Source organism: Arachis ipaensis, chromosome B7 (assembly GCF_059453495.1).
Source record: "Arachis ipaensis isolate K30076 ecotype BB chromosome B7, ASM5945349v1, whole genome shotgun sequence".
In the NCBI taxonomy this organism is placed as follows: Eukaryota; Viridiplantae; Streptophyta; class Magnoliopsida; order Fabales; family Fabaceae; genus Arachis; species Arachis ipaensis.
The window spans coordinates 36,524,182-36,539,574 of NC_142442.1; the positions used below are offsets into that span (position 1 = coordinate 36,524,182).

Genomic DNA, 15,393 nt, shown 5'->3' on the forward strand with positions numbered 1-15,393 from the left:
ACCAAGTAAGGTAATGGCCTTGCACTCTCTTTTTGGATTCTCTTCTGTATTGCTTGGGAGAGTACTAGGAGTTTTAGTGACTCTTTTACTCAGCTGGCCCACTTGTGCCTCCAAATTTCTAATGGAGGACCTTGTTTCATTCATGAAACTTAGAGTGGCATTAGATAGATCAGAGACTATATTTGCTAAACTAGATGGACTCTGCTCAGAATTCTCTGTCTGTTGCTGAGTGGATGATGGAAAAGGCTTGATATTGCTAAACCTGTTTCTTCCACCATTATTAAAGCCTTGTTGAGGCTTTTGTTTATCCTTCCATGAGAAATTTGGATGATTTCTCCATGAGGGAGTATAGGTGTTTCTATAGGGTTCACCCATGTAATTCACCTCTGCTATTACAGGGTTCTCAGGATCATAAGCTTCTTCTTCAGAAGATGCCTCTTTAGTACTGTTGAATGCAGCTTGCAATCCATTCAGACTCTGAGAAATCATATTGACTTGGTGGGTCAATATTTTATTCTGAGCCAATATGGCATTCAGAGTATCAATTTCAAGAACTCCCTTCCTCTGAAGCGTCCCATTACTTACAGGATTCCTTTCAGAAGTGTACATGAACTGGTTATTTGCAACCATATCAATGAGTTCCTGAGCTTCTGTAGGCATTTTCTTTAGGTGAATGGATCCACCTGCAGAATGGTCCAATGACATCTTTGATAATTCAGACAGACCATCATAGAATATATTCAGGATGGTCCATTCTGAAAGCATGTCAGAAGGACACTTTTTGGTCAGTTGCTTGTATCTCTCCCAAGCTTCATAAAGGGATTCACCTTCTTTCTGTTTGAAGGTTTGAACATCCACTCTAAGCTTGCTAAGCTTTTGAGGGGGAAAGAACTTGGCTAAGAAAGCCGTGACCAGCTTATCCCAAGAGTTCAGGCTATCTTTAGGTTGAGAGTCCAACCATATTCTAGCTCTGTCTCTTACAGCAAACGGGAAAAGCATAAGCCTGTAGACCTCGGGATCAGCCCCATTGGTCTTAACAGTATCACAGATTTGCAAGAATTCAGTTTAGAACTGAAAAGGATCTTCTGATGGAAGTCCATGAAACTTGCAATTCTGTTGCATCAGAGAAACTAATTGAGGCTTTAGCTCAAAATTGTTTGCTCCAATGGCAGGAATTGAGATGCTTCTTCCATGTAAGTTGGAATTTGGTGCAGTAAAGTCACCAAGCATCTTCCTTGTATTGTTGTTGGGTTCGGCCATGTCTCCTTCTTTTTTGAAAATTTCTTTCAGATTTTCTCCAGAGAGTTGTGCTTTAGCTTCCCTTAGCTTCCTCTTCAGAGTCCTTTCAGGTTCAGAATCAGCTTCAACAAGAATGTTCTTATCCTTGTTCCTGCTCATATAAAAAAGAAGAGAACAGAAAAGAAAATATGGAATCCTCTATGTCACAGTATAGAGATTCCTTATATGAGTATAAGAAGAGAAGAATGGAAGAAAGAAAAGATAAGAATTCGAACATAGAGGAGAAGAGTTGGTTCAAATTTTTGAGTAGAAGAGAAGTGTTAGTAGATAAATAAAGAGAAGGAGATGAGAGAGGGGAAAATTCGAAAATTAAAAATAAAATAAAAAAATATTTTTTTTGTTTTTATGTTGACTATTAATTAGAATTCGAAATTTAAGATGGGAAATAAAATTAAATTAAAATTTAAGACAATTAGTTAATTAAAACAAATTTTGAAAAAGGGGTTAGTAATTTTCGAAAATAAGAGAGAGAAAAGTAGTTATGTAGTTTTAAAAAAGATATGATTGAAATAGTAAACTTTTAAAATCAAACAAAAAGTTAAGTGGTTAATTGAAAAAGATTTGAAAATCAAATTTTGAAAAGATAAGAAGTTAGAAAAGATTTTGAAATTAAGTTTTGAAAAAGATATGATTGAAAGGTATGATTGAAAATTTAATTTGAAAAAGATTTAAAAAGGAAATTAAAAAGATTTGATTTTGAAAATTAAAGTTGATTACTTGACTAACAAGAAATAAAAAGATATGATTTTAAAATTTAAAGATTGAACCTTTCTTAATAGGCAAGTAAAAATTTTTGAATTAATCACATTAATTGTTAGTAAAGATTTTGAAATTATAAAATAAAATAAGAAAAAGATTTTGAAAATCAATTCAAAATTTTCGAAAATATGAAAGAAAAAATGAAAAAGATTTGATTTTTGAAAAAGATTTGAAAAAGATAGAATTTTTAAATTGAAGATTTGATTTGACTCATAAGAAACAATTAAATTTAAAAACTTTTTGACTAAATCAAACCAAATTTTGAAATTTATGAGAAGAATAAGGGAAAGATATTTTTTTATTTTTGAATTTTTAATGAGGAGAGAGAAAAACACAAAATTGACACAAAACATAGAAATTATGAATCAAAACAACTAATGCATGCAAGAACACTTTGAATGTCAAGATGAACACCAAGAACTTATTTTTGAAAATTTTTAAGAAAAGAAAAACATGCAAGACACCAAACTTAGAAATTTTCAATGTTTAGACATTAACAAATTGAAAATGCATATGAAAAATAAGAAAAGACACAAAACATAAAAATGCAAAGATCAAACAAAGGAGATCATCAAGAACAACTTGAAGATCATGAAGAACATATGATGAATTTTCGAAAATTAAAGAAAATTATAAAAACATGCAATTGACACCAAACTTAAGAATTGACACTATACTCAAACAAGAAACATCAAATTATTTTTGGTTTTTCATGATTTTATTAAAATTTTTGGTATTTTTTCGAAAATTATATGGGAAAAGAAAAATAAGGATTTCAAAATTTCTAATGAGAATTCCAGGAATCATGCAATATTAGTCTAAAGCTCCAGTCCAAGAATTAGACATGGCTTACTAGCCAGCAAAGCTTTCAGTGAAAGCTCCGGTCCAAAACACTAGACATGGCCAATGGCCAGCCAAGCTTCAGCATACATAGTTCAAGCATATGAAGAGGAAGCCTCAGTCCAAAAAAATTTAGACATGGCTTTACAGCCAGCCAGGCTTCAACATGTTATCTTGAAACTCTAGAATTCATTCTTAAAAATTTTGAAAAACATAAAATAATTTATTTTATACATTTTTTTTTGAAATTTTTTTTTCGAAAATAAAAATAAAAATGATAAAAACAAAAAATCTTAAAATTAAAATAAAATTCACCTAATCTGAGTAACAAGATGAACCATCAGTTGTCCAAACTCGAACAATCCCCGGCAACGGCGCCAAAAACTTGGTGAACGAAATCGTGATCATTCATTCCTTGGTAATGGCGCTGAAAACTTAATACGCACGTTCATAATCTTAGTTCTTTGTCACAACTTCGCACAACTAACCAGCAAGTGCACTGGGTCGTCCAAGTAATAAACCTTACGTGAGTAAGGGTCGATCCCACGGAGATTGTCGGCTTGAAGCAAGCTATGGTCACCTTGTAAATCTCAGTCAGGTGGATTCAAATGGTTATGGAGATTTGATAATTAAAATATAATTAAAATATAAAATAGGATAGAAATACTTATGTAATTCATTGGTGAGAATTTCAGATAAGCGTATGGAGTTGCTTTTGTTCCTTCTGACCCTCTGCTTTCCTACTGATTTCATCCAATCCTTCTTACTCCTTTCCATGGCAAGCTGTATGTTGGGCATCACCGTTGTCAATGGCTACATCCCGTCCTCTCAATGAAAATGGTCCAAAATGCGCTGTCACCGCACGCTTAATCATCTGTCGGTTCTCGATCCTGCTGGAATAGGATTCAGTAATCCTTTTGCGTCTGTCACTACACCCAGCACTCGCGAGTTTGAAGCTCGTCACAGCCATTCCTTCCCAGATCCTACTCGGAATACCACAGACAAGGTTTAGACTTTCCGGATCTCAAGAATGGCCGCCAATAATTTTAGCCTATACCATGAAGACTCTGATCGTAGATCAGAAGGCTAAGAGATATGCATTCAAGCTTGCTTTCATGTAGAATGGAAGTGTTTGTCAGGCACGTGTTCATAGGTGAGAATGGTGATGAACGTCCCATAATCATCACATTCATCATGTTCTTATGTGCGAATGAATACCTTAGAGAAGAAATAGGCTTGAGTTGAATAGAAAAATAATAGTACTTTGCATTAATTCATGAGGTACAGCAGAGCTCCACACCTTAATCTATGGTGTGTAGAAACTCTACCGTTGAAAATACATAAGAACAAGGTCCAGGAATGGCCGAATGGCCAGCCCCCTAAACGTGATCAAGAGATCAAAAGTGATACAAGGATAGTCTCCAAAATAATCAAAAGATCCCCAGATGTAAAAACAATAGTAAAAAGTTCTATTTATACTAAACTAGTTACTAGGGTTTACAGAGATAAGTAAATGATGTAGAAATCCACTTTCGGGCCCACTTGGTGTGTGCTTGGGCTGAGCATTGAGCTTTCATGTGTAGAGACTCTTTTTGGAGTTAAACGCCAGTTTGTAACCTGTTTCTGGCGTTTAACTCTGCTTTGCAACCTGTTTCTGGCGTTTAACTCCAGAATAGGGCAGAAAGCTGGCGTTGAACGCCAGTTTGCGTCATTTAAACTCGGGCAAAGTATGGACTATTATATATTTCTGGAAAGCCCTGGATGTCTACTTTCTAACGCAATTGAGAGTGCGCCATTTGGACTCTTATAGCTCTAGAAAATCTACTTTGAATGCAGAAAGGTCAAAATCCAACAGCATCTGTAGTCCTTTTTCAGCTCTGAATCTGATTTTTGTTCAAGTCCCTCAATTTCAGCCAGAAATTACCTGAAATCACAAAAAAACACACAAACTCATAGTAAAGTCCAGAAATGTGATTTTTATTTAAAAACTAATAAAAATATACTAAAAACTAACTAAATCATACTAAAAACTATGTAAAAATAATGGCAAAAAGCGTATCCTTTCATCAAACATCCACTCTAAGCTTGCTAAGCTTTTGAGGAGGAAAGAACTTGGCTAAGAAAGCTGTGACCAGCTTATCCCAATAGTTCAGGCTATCTTTAGGTTGAGAGTCCAACCATATTCTAGCTCTGTCTCTTACAGCAAACAGGAAAAGCATAAGCCTGTAGACCTCGGGATCAACCCCATTGGTCTTAACAGTATCACAGATCTGCAAGAATTCAGTTAAGAACTGAAAAGGATCTTCTGATGGAAGTCCATGAAACTTGCAATTCTGTTGCATCAGAGAAACTAATTGAGGCTTTAGCTCAAAATTGTTTGCTCCAATGGCAGGGATTGAGATGCTTCTTCCATGTAAGTTGGAATTTGGTGCAGTAAAGTCACCAAGCATCTTCCTTGCATCTCCACCATTGTTATTATTTTCGGCCATGTCTCCTTCTTTTTCGAAAATTTCTGTCAGATTTTCTCCAGAGAGTTGTGCTTTAGCTTCCCTTAGCTTCCTCTTCAGAGTCCTTTCAGGTTCAGGATCTGCTTCAACAAGAATGTTCTTATCCTTGTTCTTGTTAATATAAAAAAGAAGAGAACAGAAAAGAAAATATAGAATCCTCTATGTCAGAGTATAGAGATTCCTTATATGAGTATAAGAAGAGGAGAATAGAAGAAGGAAAAGATAAGAATTCGAACACATAGGAGAAAAGTGGGTTCGAATTTTTGAGTGAAAGAGGGGTGTTAGTAGATAAATAAATAAATAGAAGGGGATGAGAGGGAGAAGAATTCGAAAATTAAATAAAATAAAATAAAAATATTTTTGTTTTTATTTTAAATATTAGTTATAAATCGAAAATACGAAAAGGAATAAAATTAAAATTAAAATTTAAAATAATTAGTTAATGAAAAGAAATTTTGAAAAAGAGGTTAGTGATTTTCGAAAATTAGAGAGAGAAAATTAGTTAGGTAGTTTTGAAAAAGATAAGAATCAAACAAAAAGATAAGATTAATTGAAAAATATTTGAAAATCAATTTTGAAAAGATGAGAAGTTAGAAAAGATTTTGAAATTGATTTTGAAAAAGATGTGATTGAAATTAAAAAAGATTTGAAAAAGAAATTTAAAAAGATTTGATTTTGAAAAATTAAAGTTGATTACTTGACTAACAAGAAACAAAAAGATATGATTTTAAAATTTAAAGATTGAACCTTTCTTACTAGGCAAGTAACAAACTTAAAATTTTTGAATCAATCACATTAATTGTTAGCATTAATTTCGAAAATATGAAATAGAATAAAAAAAAGATTTTTGAAAATCAATTTGAAATTTTCGAAAATATGAAAGAAAAAATGAAAAAGATTTGATTTTTGAAAAAGATTTGAAAAAGATAGAATTTTTAAATTGAAAACTTGATTTGACTCATAAGAAACAACTAGATTTTAAAAAATTTTGAAAAAGTCAACTCAAATATTCGAATTTTATGAGAAGAATAAGGAAAAGATATTTTTTATTTTTAAATTTTTAATGAAGAAAGAGAAAAACAACAAAAAGACTCAAAACATAAAAATTATGAATCAAAACACACAATGCATGCAAGAACACTTTGAATGTCAAGATGAACACCAAGAACACTTTGAAGATCAAGATGAACATCAAGAACTTATTTTTTTGAAAATTTTTAAGAAAAGAAACACATGCAAGACACCAAACTTAGAAATTTTCAATGTTTAGACACTAACAAATTGAAAATGCATATGAAAAACAAGAAAAGACACAAAACAAAAAAATGCAAAGATCAAACAAAAAAAATCATCAAGAACAACTTGAAGATTATGAAGAACATATGCATGAATTTTTGAAAAATGCAAGAAAGTTTTAAAAATATGCAATTGACACCAAACTTACAATTTGACACAAGACTCAAACAAGAAACACAAAATTATTTTTGGTTTTATGCTTTTATTAAAAAAAAATTTTTGGTATTTTTCGAAAATTAATTTGAAAAAGGAAAATAAGGATTTCGAAATTTTTAATAGGAATTCCAAGAATCCTGCAATGTTAGTCTAAAGCTTCGGTCCAGGAATTAGACATGGCTTACTAGCCAGCCAAGCTTTCAGTGAAAGCTTCGGTCCAAAATACTAGACATGGCCAATGGCCAGCCAAGCTTCAGCAGAACGTTACATTCAACAGCTAATTTGCTGAGAAAGACAAAGAAGCTCTTCTCAAGATAGTTGAAACCTCGGTCCAAAAGATTAGACATGGCTTAACAGCCAACCAGGATTCAACATATCACAATGAAACCCTAGAATTCATTCTTAAAAATTCTGAAGTCATAGAATAATTTATTTTTTTGAAAATTTTTTCGAAAATAAAAATAATAAAAACACAAAGCTTAAAATCAAAATAAAATTACCTAATCTGAGCAACAAGATGAACCGTCAGTTGTCCAAACTCGAACAATCCCTGGCAACGGTGCCAAAAACTTGGTGCACGAAATCGTGATTGTTCATTCCTTGGTAGCGGCGCTGAAAACTTAATACGCACGTTCATAATCTTAGTTTTTCTTCACAACTTCGCACAACTAACCAGCAAGTGCACTGGGTCGTCCAAGTAATAAACCTTACGTGAGTAAGGGTCGATCCCACGGAGATTGTCGGCATGAAGCAAGCTATGGTCACCTTGTAAATCTCAGTCAGGCGGATTCAAATGGTTATAGAGTTTTAATAATTAAAAGATAAATAAAACGTAAAATAAAGATAAAGATACTTATGTAATTCATTGGTCAGAAATTCAGATAAGCATATGGAGATGCTTTATTCCTTCTGAATCTCTGCTTTCCTACTGCCTTCATCCAATCCTTCATACTCCTTTCTATGGCAAGCTGTATGTTGGGCATCACCGTTGTCAATGGCTACATCCCGTACTCTCAGTGAAAATGGTCCAAATGTACTGTCACCGCACGGCTAATCATCTGTCGGTTCTCGATCATGCTGGAATAGGATCCAATAATCCTTTTGCGTCTGTCACTACGCCCAGCACTCGCGAGTTTGAAGCTCGTCACAGTCATCCCTTCCCAGATCCTACTCGGAATACCACAGACAAGGTTTAGACTTTCCAGATCTCAGGAATGGCCGCCAATAATTCTAGCTTATACCACGAAGACTCCGATCGTTCGGAATGGAGGCCAAGAGATAAACGCTCAATCTAAGGTAGAACGGAAGTGGTTGTCAGGCACGCGTTCATAGGTTGAGAATAGTGATGAGTGTCACGGATCATCATATTCATTATGTTGAAGTGCAAGCGGATATCTTAGAATAGGAATAAGCTTGAATTGAATAAGAAAACAATAGTACTTTACATTAATTCATGAGGAACAGCAGAGCTCCACACCTTAATCTATGGTGTGTAGAAACTCCACCGTTGAAAATACATAAGTGATAATAGTGTTCATTGGCTTCGGCCCCAAAGGGGAACCAGAATAACCAAGACCCTAAAGGTGGTCAAAAAACTCTAAAGGTCGTCTAAAGATCCTGAATACAATAGTAAAAAGTCCTATTTATACCAAACTAGTTACTAGGGTTTACAAAAATGAGTAAATGATGCAGAAATCCACTTCTGGGCCCACTTGGTGTGTGCTTGGGCTGAGCATTGAAGCTTTCACATGTAGAGGTCTTCCTTGGAGTTGAACGCCAGTTTGTAACTTGTTTCTGGCGTTTAACTCTGCTTTGCAACTTGTTTCTGGCGTTTAACGCCAGAATAGGATCAAAAGCTGGCGTTAAACGCCAGTTTGTGTCATCTAAAATTGGACAAAGTATGGACTATTATATATTGCTGGAAAGCCTTGGATGTCGAATTTCCAACGCAATTGAGAGTGCGCCATTTGGGTTTCTACAGCTCCAGAAAATCTACTTTGAGTGCAGGGAGGTCAGAATCCAACAGCATCTGTAGTCCTTCTTCAGCCTCTGAATCAGCTTTTTGCTCAAGTCCTTCAATTTCAGTCAGAAAAAACCTGAAATCACAAAAAAAAACACAAACTCTTAGTAAAGTCTAGAAATGTGATTTTTAATTAAAAACTAATAAAAATATACTAAAAACTAATCAAATCATACTAAAAGCTATGTAAAAATAATGCCAAAAAGCGTATAAATTATCCGCTCATCACTCATACAAAGTGTTAGCAATTATTCTGTATTGTGGTATGAACCTTCTTGTTTGTTCGCATATTCATTCATGTTGTTTGCAAGTAGCAAAGACAGTGGCATTTTTATTATTATTGGCTAATTGTATTTAAGTAATTATACAGTTAGAATTGAGGAAATAGTGGACGATGAAATGCCTAAAAATGAAGAAGATTCAGCTCAGAAATTGAAGAAAAAGAAATAGGAAGCTCAGATGAAAGAAGAAGATAACAATAGTTCTCAGCTTCCAATAGTTATTAGGGGTTAGACTGACCATCCTGTTCTGGAAAGTGAAAAGATGATATGAAAGTGAAGATGAGGTTGGTTTTTATTTCTACTACTGAAAAAGGTAAATCTGAAGTTAAAGGAAATGAAGCACATAAGACAGCTGAGGAATTATGATTATATTACATGTTATTAGTTATAAGTTATGAGCCTGATAAATTGTTTTAAAACCACTTTAGTTGCGCTATTTGCATTTATAATCATGATTTTTTGTAACCATACTTTTCTTTACTAGACATAAGTTCCTTTTATTCAAAATCATCCAAGAGATTCTCATCTTGGAAACTGCATCATTAAGAAAATCACACTATTTTAGCTGATTCTTAGGCATAATTAGAGGCTTTCTTATTTCATGTGATAGTACTCATTAGAATGAGTTTACTCCCAAGGTAGTCCTGTGATGTCATATCTTTGAAAATGTTCCTTATAGATTTTCATTTCTATAAATTCGTAATTCTAAAGTAGTGAAGCCACTTTGAACAGTTCATGTGAGCTGGAAGACATGTGATATGTAACCCATCTTATGGCTAATGTTCAATGGTAGATCTTGGTGATAATAGATAGTAGAAGAATATACCTTCATTATTCAAATAATATGAACAACTTTGTAATTTTATTGAGGATATCACTATTTGAACTTAATTAGATGTTTTCTTTGTAGTACAGTTTATTTCCAATTGAATTTTACCTTTATACATAAATCCACTTTTCATCTGTAGCATAATGTTATTTTGGATATTGTTCCATCCAAGTCCAAAAAAGCTAATGATGAAACAATGGCTTGATAGTTATTGATAAGACTCCAGAAATACTACTCTTGGAATCATACTTGTTGATTGGTGGTGGCTGTTTCTTTGTCACCATTCTACACAAGTCATTGAATGGTAAAATTAAAACATTAATTTGTATGCCTTTGTACCTTGCTGCCTGCTTTCCATGTCTCCATATTTTATTTGCATTAAGAGATTGACCTTGTAAGAATTGTTGTTAACTAGTCAGGCCTAAGTTAAGCTTCATTAAGGTTCATTTTTGGATCTTGGAATGGCAGGTAAAGTGAGTCCTCCTTTTTATTTTAAATGAGTAATGGAACAACGTTTGGGTTACATTGTAATTAATTGTCTCCATTTTTCTGCTGCTAATGTTAGCATTTTTATGTATTTTGGGGGGGGGGGGTTGATGGAGCACATTTACTAAGAAATCATACAATATGATTTTTGTTTTTTATTGGGACTAAACCCTCATGATACCCAACAACTGATTTTTATAGCATATAATACCTTGTAAATTGAGTTTTCATTTTCATTTGATGTCCTTACTTTCTGTAAATTGGAATTCAACAGGATAACAACTTGCTCAGTATTGTTTTCAATGTTTGAGCATTTAGGATGCTAAATTTTCTCACTTGTGTATTTCCCTCTTCACATTATATATTATGGTGCTAACTATTTGGATGTGTGGTATTTGTTAGCAGGGAGCTTGTTGAGAAGAAAAAGAAAAACAAACAGAAGAACAAGGCTAAAGAGTCCAATGGAGAAGAAGCAACTCCAAGTCAAATTGATAAACCTATTAAAAATAAGAAGTTGCTCTAAGGCTACTTACTGGCTCGTGCTATTTTCAACTCATCTTGTTTTCTTCTATGACCCACTAAAAAATAATGGTCCTCTTCTACCTCCAGCAATAGCATTAGCCCCAACATTATGGCCCCAATTCCACCTTTGTTGGGTCTGCCCTAAGAAGCACAAGCTGGGGAGATTAAAGCAAAATATAGGAAGATAATCACGCAAAATTACAAAATTTGAAGTATGAGAGTCATTAGGAATTAAATTATTAGTTTTGTTATGGAATTGTAATTTTTTAGTTATAATTATAGCATGTAAATAATTCATGTAAATTAATAAAAAAATTAATTCTTTTTATACTTTCTTATTTTTTTTCTTTTTTTATTTGACAAAGGAATAGGCCACACTTTGAATACTTGGCAAAAGCCTCTAGCTAGCAAGCCAAGCTTCAAAAGCATGGCTAGTGTCTCTTATCGGCACCCTTTCGAAGCCTAGCCAAAACCAACCCAATAGGCACGCTTGAAAACCGTAGCCATATCTTTCACTATTGGCACGCTTTAAAAGCGTAGCCATATCTTCACTATTAGCACGCTTTTAATGCGTGGCTACAAGGTATACATATGGCCACGCTTTTAACAGTGGCAATGTATAAAAGCGTGGCAAAAAATAAAGCATGGCGATAGGTCACCAAAAGCGTGGCAATATAGCAACTGGCACGCTTGCAGATGTGATCCTTTCAAAAGCGTGGCCAAAATCTATCACTTTTCTTTTTCCAACTTTTGGTCATGCTTTAAAAACGTAGCAAAATTGATGTATTCTTGTAGTGACAAGTAATTGGGCTTTGTGTGATGAGGTCGGACATAGTGGTAAAGGTGTTTGAGATGGCCTCCCACCTACAATGAATATCGATGTCTAAGTCAGCAAATTTTTAAGAAGATTATGTATAGAATGGATTGAGAAATACCTGAGTATGTTGGGATATTTATAAGGAGAGAAGATGACTTGGTCATCACTTAACGAATCTTTGATTAACCATATGAATAAGGTAAACTCATTTCATGATACATTTTCTACGATGTAACATTTGTTTTGATGAGTAATTTTGATAGAAAGTTTTGACGAATATTCAATGTGAAAAGTTTTTACTGTTTTACAGCGCGTAAAATAAGATTTTTACATGAAGATTTTCATATCAATTTCAAGCACAAGCTCATCAAGGAATCAATCATCCATGAAATGAAAATATGAGAATAGATATCCAACAAGCAAGGTTTAGTTATAGGATAGTTTTTACTTGTCAAGTGTAAATCAAGTTTAAATGATTTTCAACCTATGATTTTCAAAATCCATGATTTAGGGAGAGTATGGGACATACTATGATAATCCTAATCTTGTCTTAGTGGATTATGGGGAGTAGGACCAACCTAATCATGCACAATGTATTATAGTTCGAAATTCAAATTTGTTGATTTTTACACTATGAGGATCGATCCATATATAAATCATGAGCATCGATCCTTGCATGCTAAATGAGCCAAATTGTATAATTTTAGTTATGAGGATCGATCCTTAACTTTACAGATCAATCCTATGTGTCTGTTGGACACAAAACCCTACCAAGAGCATGTATTCTTGAACTATAGACTCTTTTCAATTACTCCCAACGTATATGAAAGTTTGAAAGCTTATAAATAGATATATTTGGCTTGTGTTTCATTGCATCACATCCTCCATAACCTTATGCTATCGTATTGATCAAAATTCATAAGTTTTCAAAGTAGTTTTCATCAATATTTGAGAGATATGTTTATGCTTACTTATATGCTTACTTATAGAGCTTCATTTGTAACCATCGACTCTATCTAAAAATGTCACATATTTAGATTCTTATATTCTCATATTGTGAAAGGAGAGTTATGTGGTTCTTCTAATTTGTCACAAACTTAGAGTGTGATTCTCAAAGTGGCGAGGTGTAAATCCCACAAAATTTAATAAATAATTAGCCAATAAATTAATTATTATTCAAGAAAATTAGGAAATTAAATTTTATAATTTAGAGGGGTAAAAATATTTAAAATACGAATTTTAACACTAATTTTAAAGGTTTTGGTCCAAAATTGGGTTAACAAGCTAAACCGGTTGAATTGGACCCATGTTGGGCCCAAGCCCAACCCATATAACCATCTTTTGGCCAAGCTTCAGCACTCCAAACCCCTTTCATTTGGAGCTTCACGCTGAAAATGGTGAGGAACACCAAGGAAGAACCCTAACCTTCACTTCCAACTTCTATTCATCATATCTTTCCATCCAAAGCTCCGATTGACGAGCCGTTTATGACCATGTGTTCATCTCGAAGTCCTTTTTAATTCTATTTAAACAAAGTGGTGAGTATCTTTGAATCTCATACCCATTTCTCCAGCCCTCTATTTTTTGCATTTTTGGTTTAATATTGAGTAATTTTGATGATTTTGGTGGTTTAGGTACAATCTAACATTGAATAATTGTTGGATTTTACTCTAATCATCAATGAGTAAGATAAGAAAACTTTAAACCTTTGTGATTTGTCCAATTTTGTGTGCCCTAGTACTAATCTTGAGGAATTATATGAATTAAATTGATATTGTGTTGAATTGGCGAAATTGGAGCAATTGGAATCAAATTAGTGGATGTTGAATGCTTGAAGTGAGCCTTGGAAGCTGGAAATTTCGTTTGGTTTGGAATTGGAGACTTGGAGCTTATGGAGGAGAGGACTTTTGAGGTGTTTTTGAGCTTAGGAAGGAATCGGCCAAGGTATGGTTTTGGTTTCTCATAATTAATATATAATGTTGCGTGAAAACTTAGGCTTGTTGCCTTAGAATAGGTTTGAGTGACATGAATTTGGTTGGTTTGATTGATTAGAAATGGTATATGTATATAACTTGATTTGTTGATGATTAATGTTGAAGTTGGTTAGAAATTATTAATGGAATTGTTGAATAGATGGAGATTGTGATATGGGTGAGAATTGTGAATGGTGGAACGTGAATTTAATTGAATAATTAGGAGTGGTATGATTGAGGTATGATAAAAAGGGCAGTGGTATTGATTTGGTTGGTGTTGAATTAAAGTTTGGTGCTTTTTTTGGTTGTGGTTTATAGGTTTTTTAATTGATGATTTGGAAACGTAGAGGTTTGAATTCTTTTGGTAAAAAACTAATTTTTGACCAACTTCGGCGGGGAATAACTTGGCTTCCGGACCCTCATATTTTGTAAAAATTATTTTGAATGAAAATTGGGTCTGTGAAGTTCGTATCGTTCGAAGAATGGATTAAAAATTATTTTTAACAAAAAAGTTATGCGCATTCAAAGTTGGGTATGAAAAACTGATTTTTCTGACTTAACATACTTTTTGAAGTTTCTGATACAGGAGCGTACGTGGACATGCAAGCAACACGAACCTTGGGCTTTGCACAGACGTTCTCGCTTATGCGAAATGGGCCAAATGTTAGGATTGCATACGTGAGCAATCCTACGCGACGCGAGAATGGTTCCCTGTCCAAGGGCTCACGTAGGCGAACAAGGGCGCATATGCGAACATGGCCTGAGTACACGGAATCCCTGTTTTCTGAAAATATTGTTTTTAAGTTACAAACCCTTCCTCTAGATTTCCAACCCTCTGAAATTACCATTTGAGATTCATTAGCGAGTATTTAGACTTTTGGGGTGAGCAAGAGTATACTGGTAAAAATAGAAGGGGTAGTTCTATTTTGTATTTAGAGTCGGAGACTTAGGGTTACGGAGTACTGGGGGGTAGATTAACCGGAGTAGTTTCGTGAAATGTTTTGATGTTGATTAGAGAGAAGATGACGAAGTACAATGGAGATGAGTTTAAAGAACTGTAAGTTAATTATGAATATAATATTGGGTGTAATTTGATTATAACTGTGATTGTTTTATCTCGAGCACTCTTTCTCAAAAGTGCAACCATAGTAAGATAGGAAAGGTGAGGATCCCCTTCTTTGTTCCTCCTGGTATTGTAAAATCGCCTCCAGCGAGATGGTGGGAGGTTAGGATCCCCTCCTTTGTTCCTCATGGACCTATGAGAACGTACCTCCTAGGTAGATGCAAGGGTTGTAGTTTTCCCCCACTTGCTCTAGGTTTGTTAGTTGAGGCTCTCCTGGTAGATGCAAGAGTGTAATTCACCCCCACTTACTCCGAGATGAGATGGTTTGAGCTCCCTGGGTAAATGCAAGGGTCTGGTGCACCCCACTTACTCTAAGTTGAGATAATTGTGAGCTTCCTGGGTAGATGCAGTGGTCGCCCCATGGTGTGCGAAATCGTGATCATTCCTTCCTTGGTAACGGCGCTAAAAACTCAATACGGACGTTCATGTTCTTAATTCTGTTTCACAACTTTGTACAACTAACCAGCAAGTGCACTAGGTCGTCC

At 34.3% G+C, this 15,393-nt stretch overlaps 1 non-coding gene across 1 annotated transcript; it reads left to right on the top strand.

The window, feature by feature from the left end:
- The first annotated feature begins 759 nt into the window (after positions 1–759).
- On the top strand, positions 760–867 carry LOC148550851 (small nucleolar RNA R71). Its single transcript, XR_015893022.1, has one exon. It is a non-coding gene; the product is annotated as a small nucleolar RNA R71 (small nucleolar RNA).
- Positions 868–15,393: the final 14,526 nt, after the last annotated feature.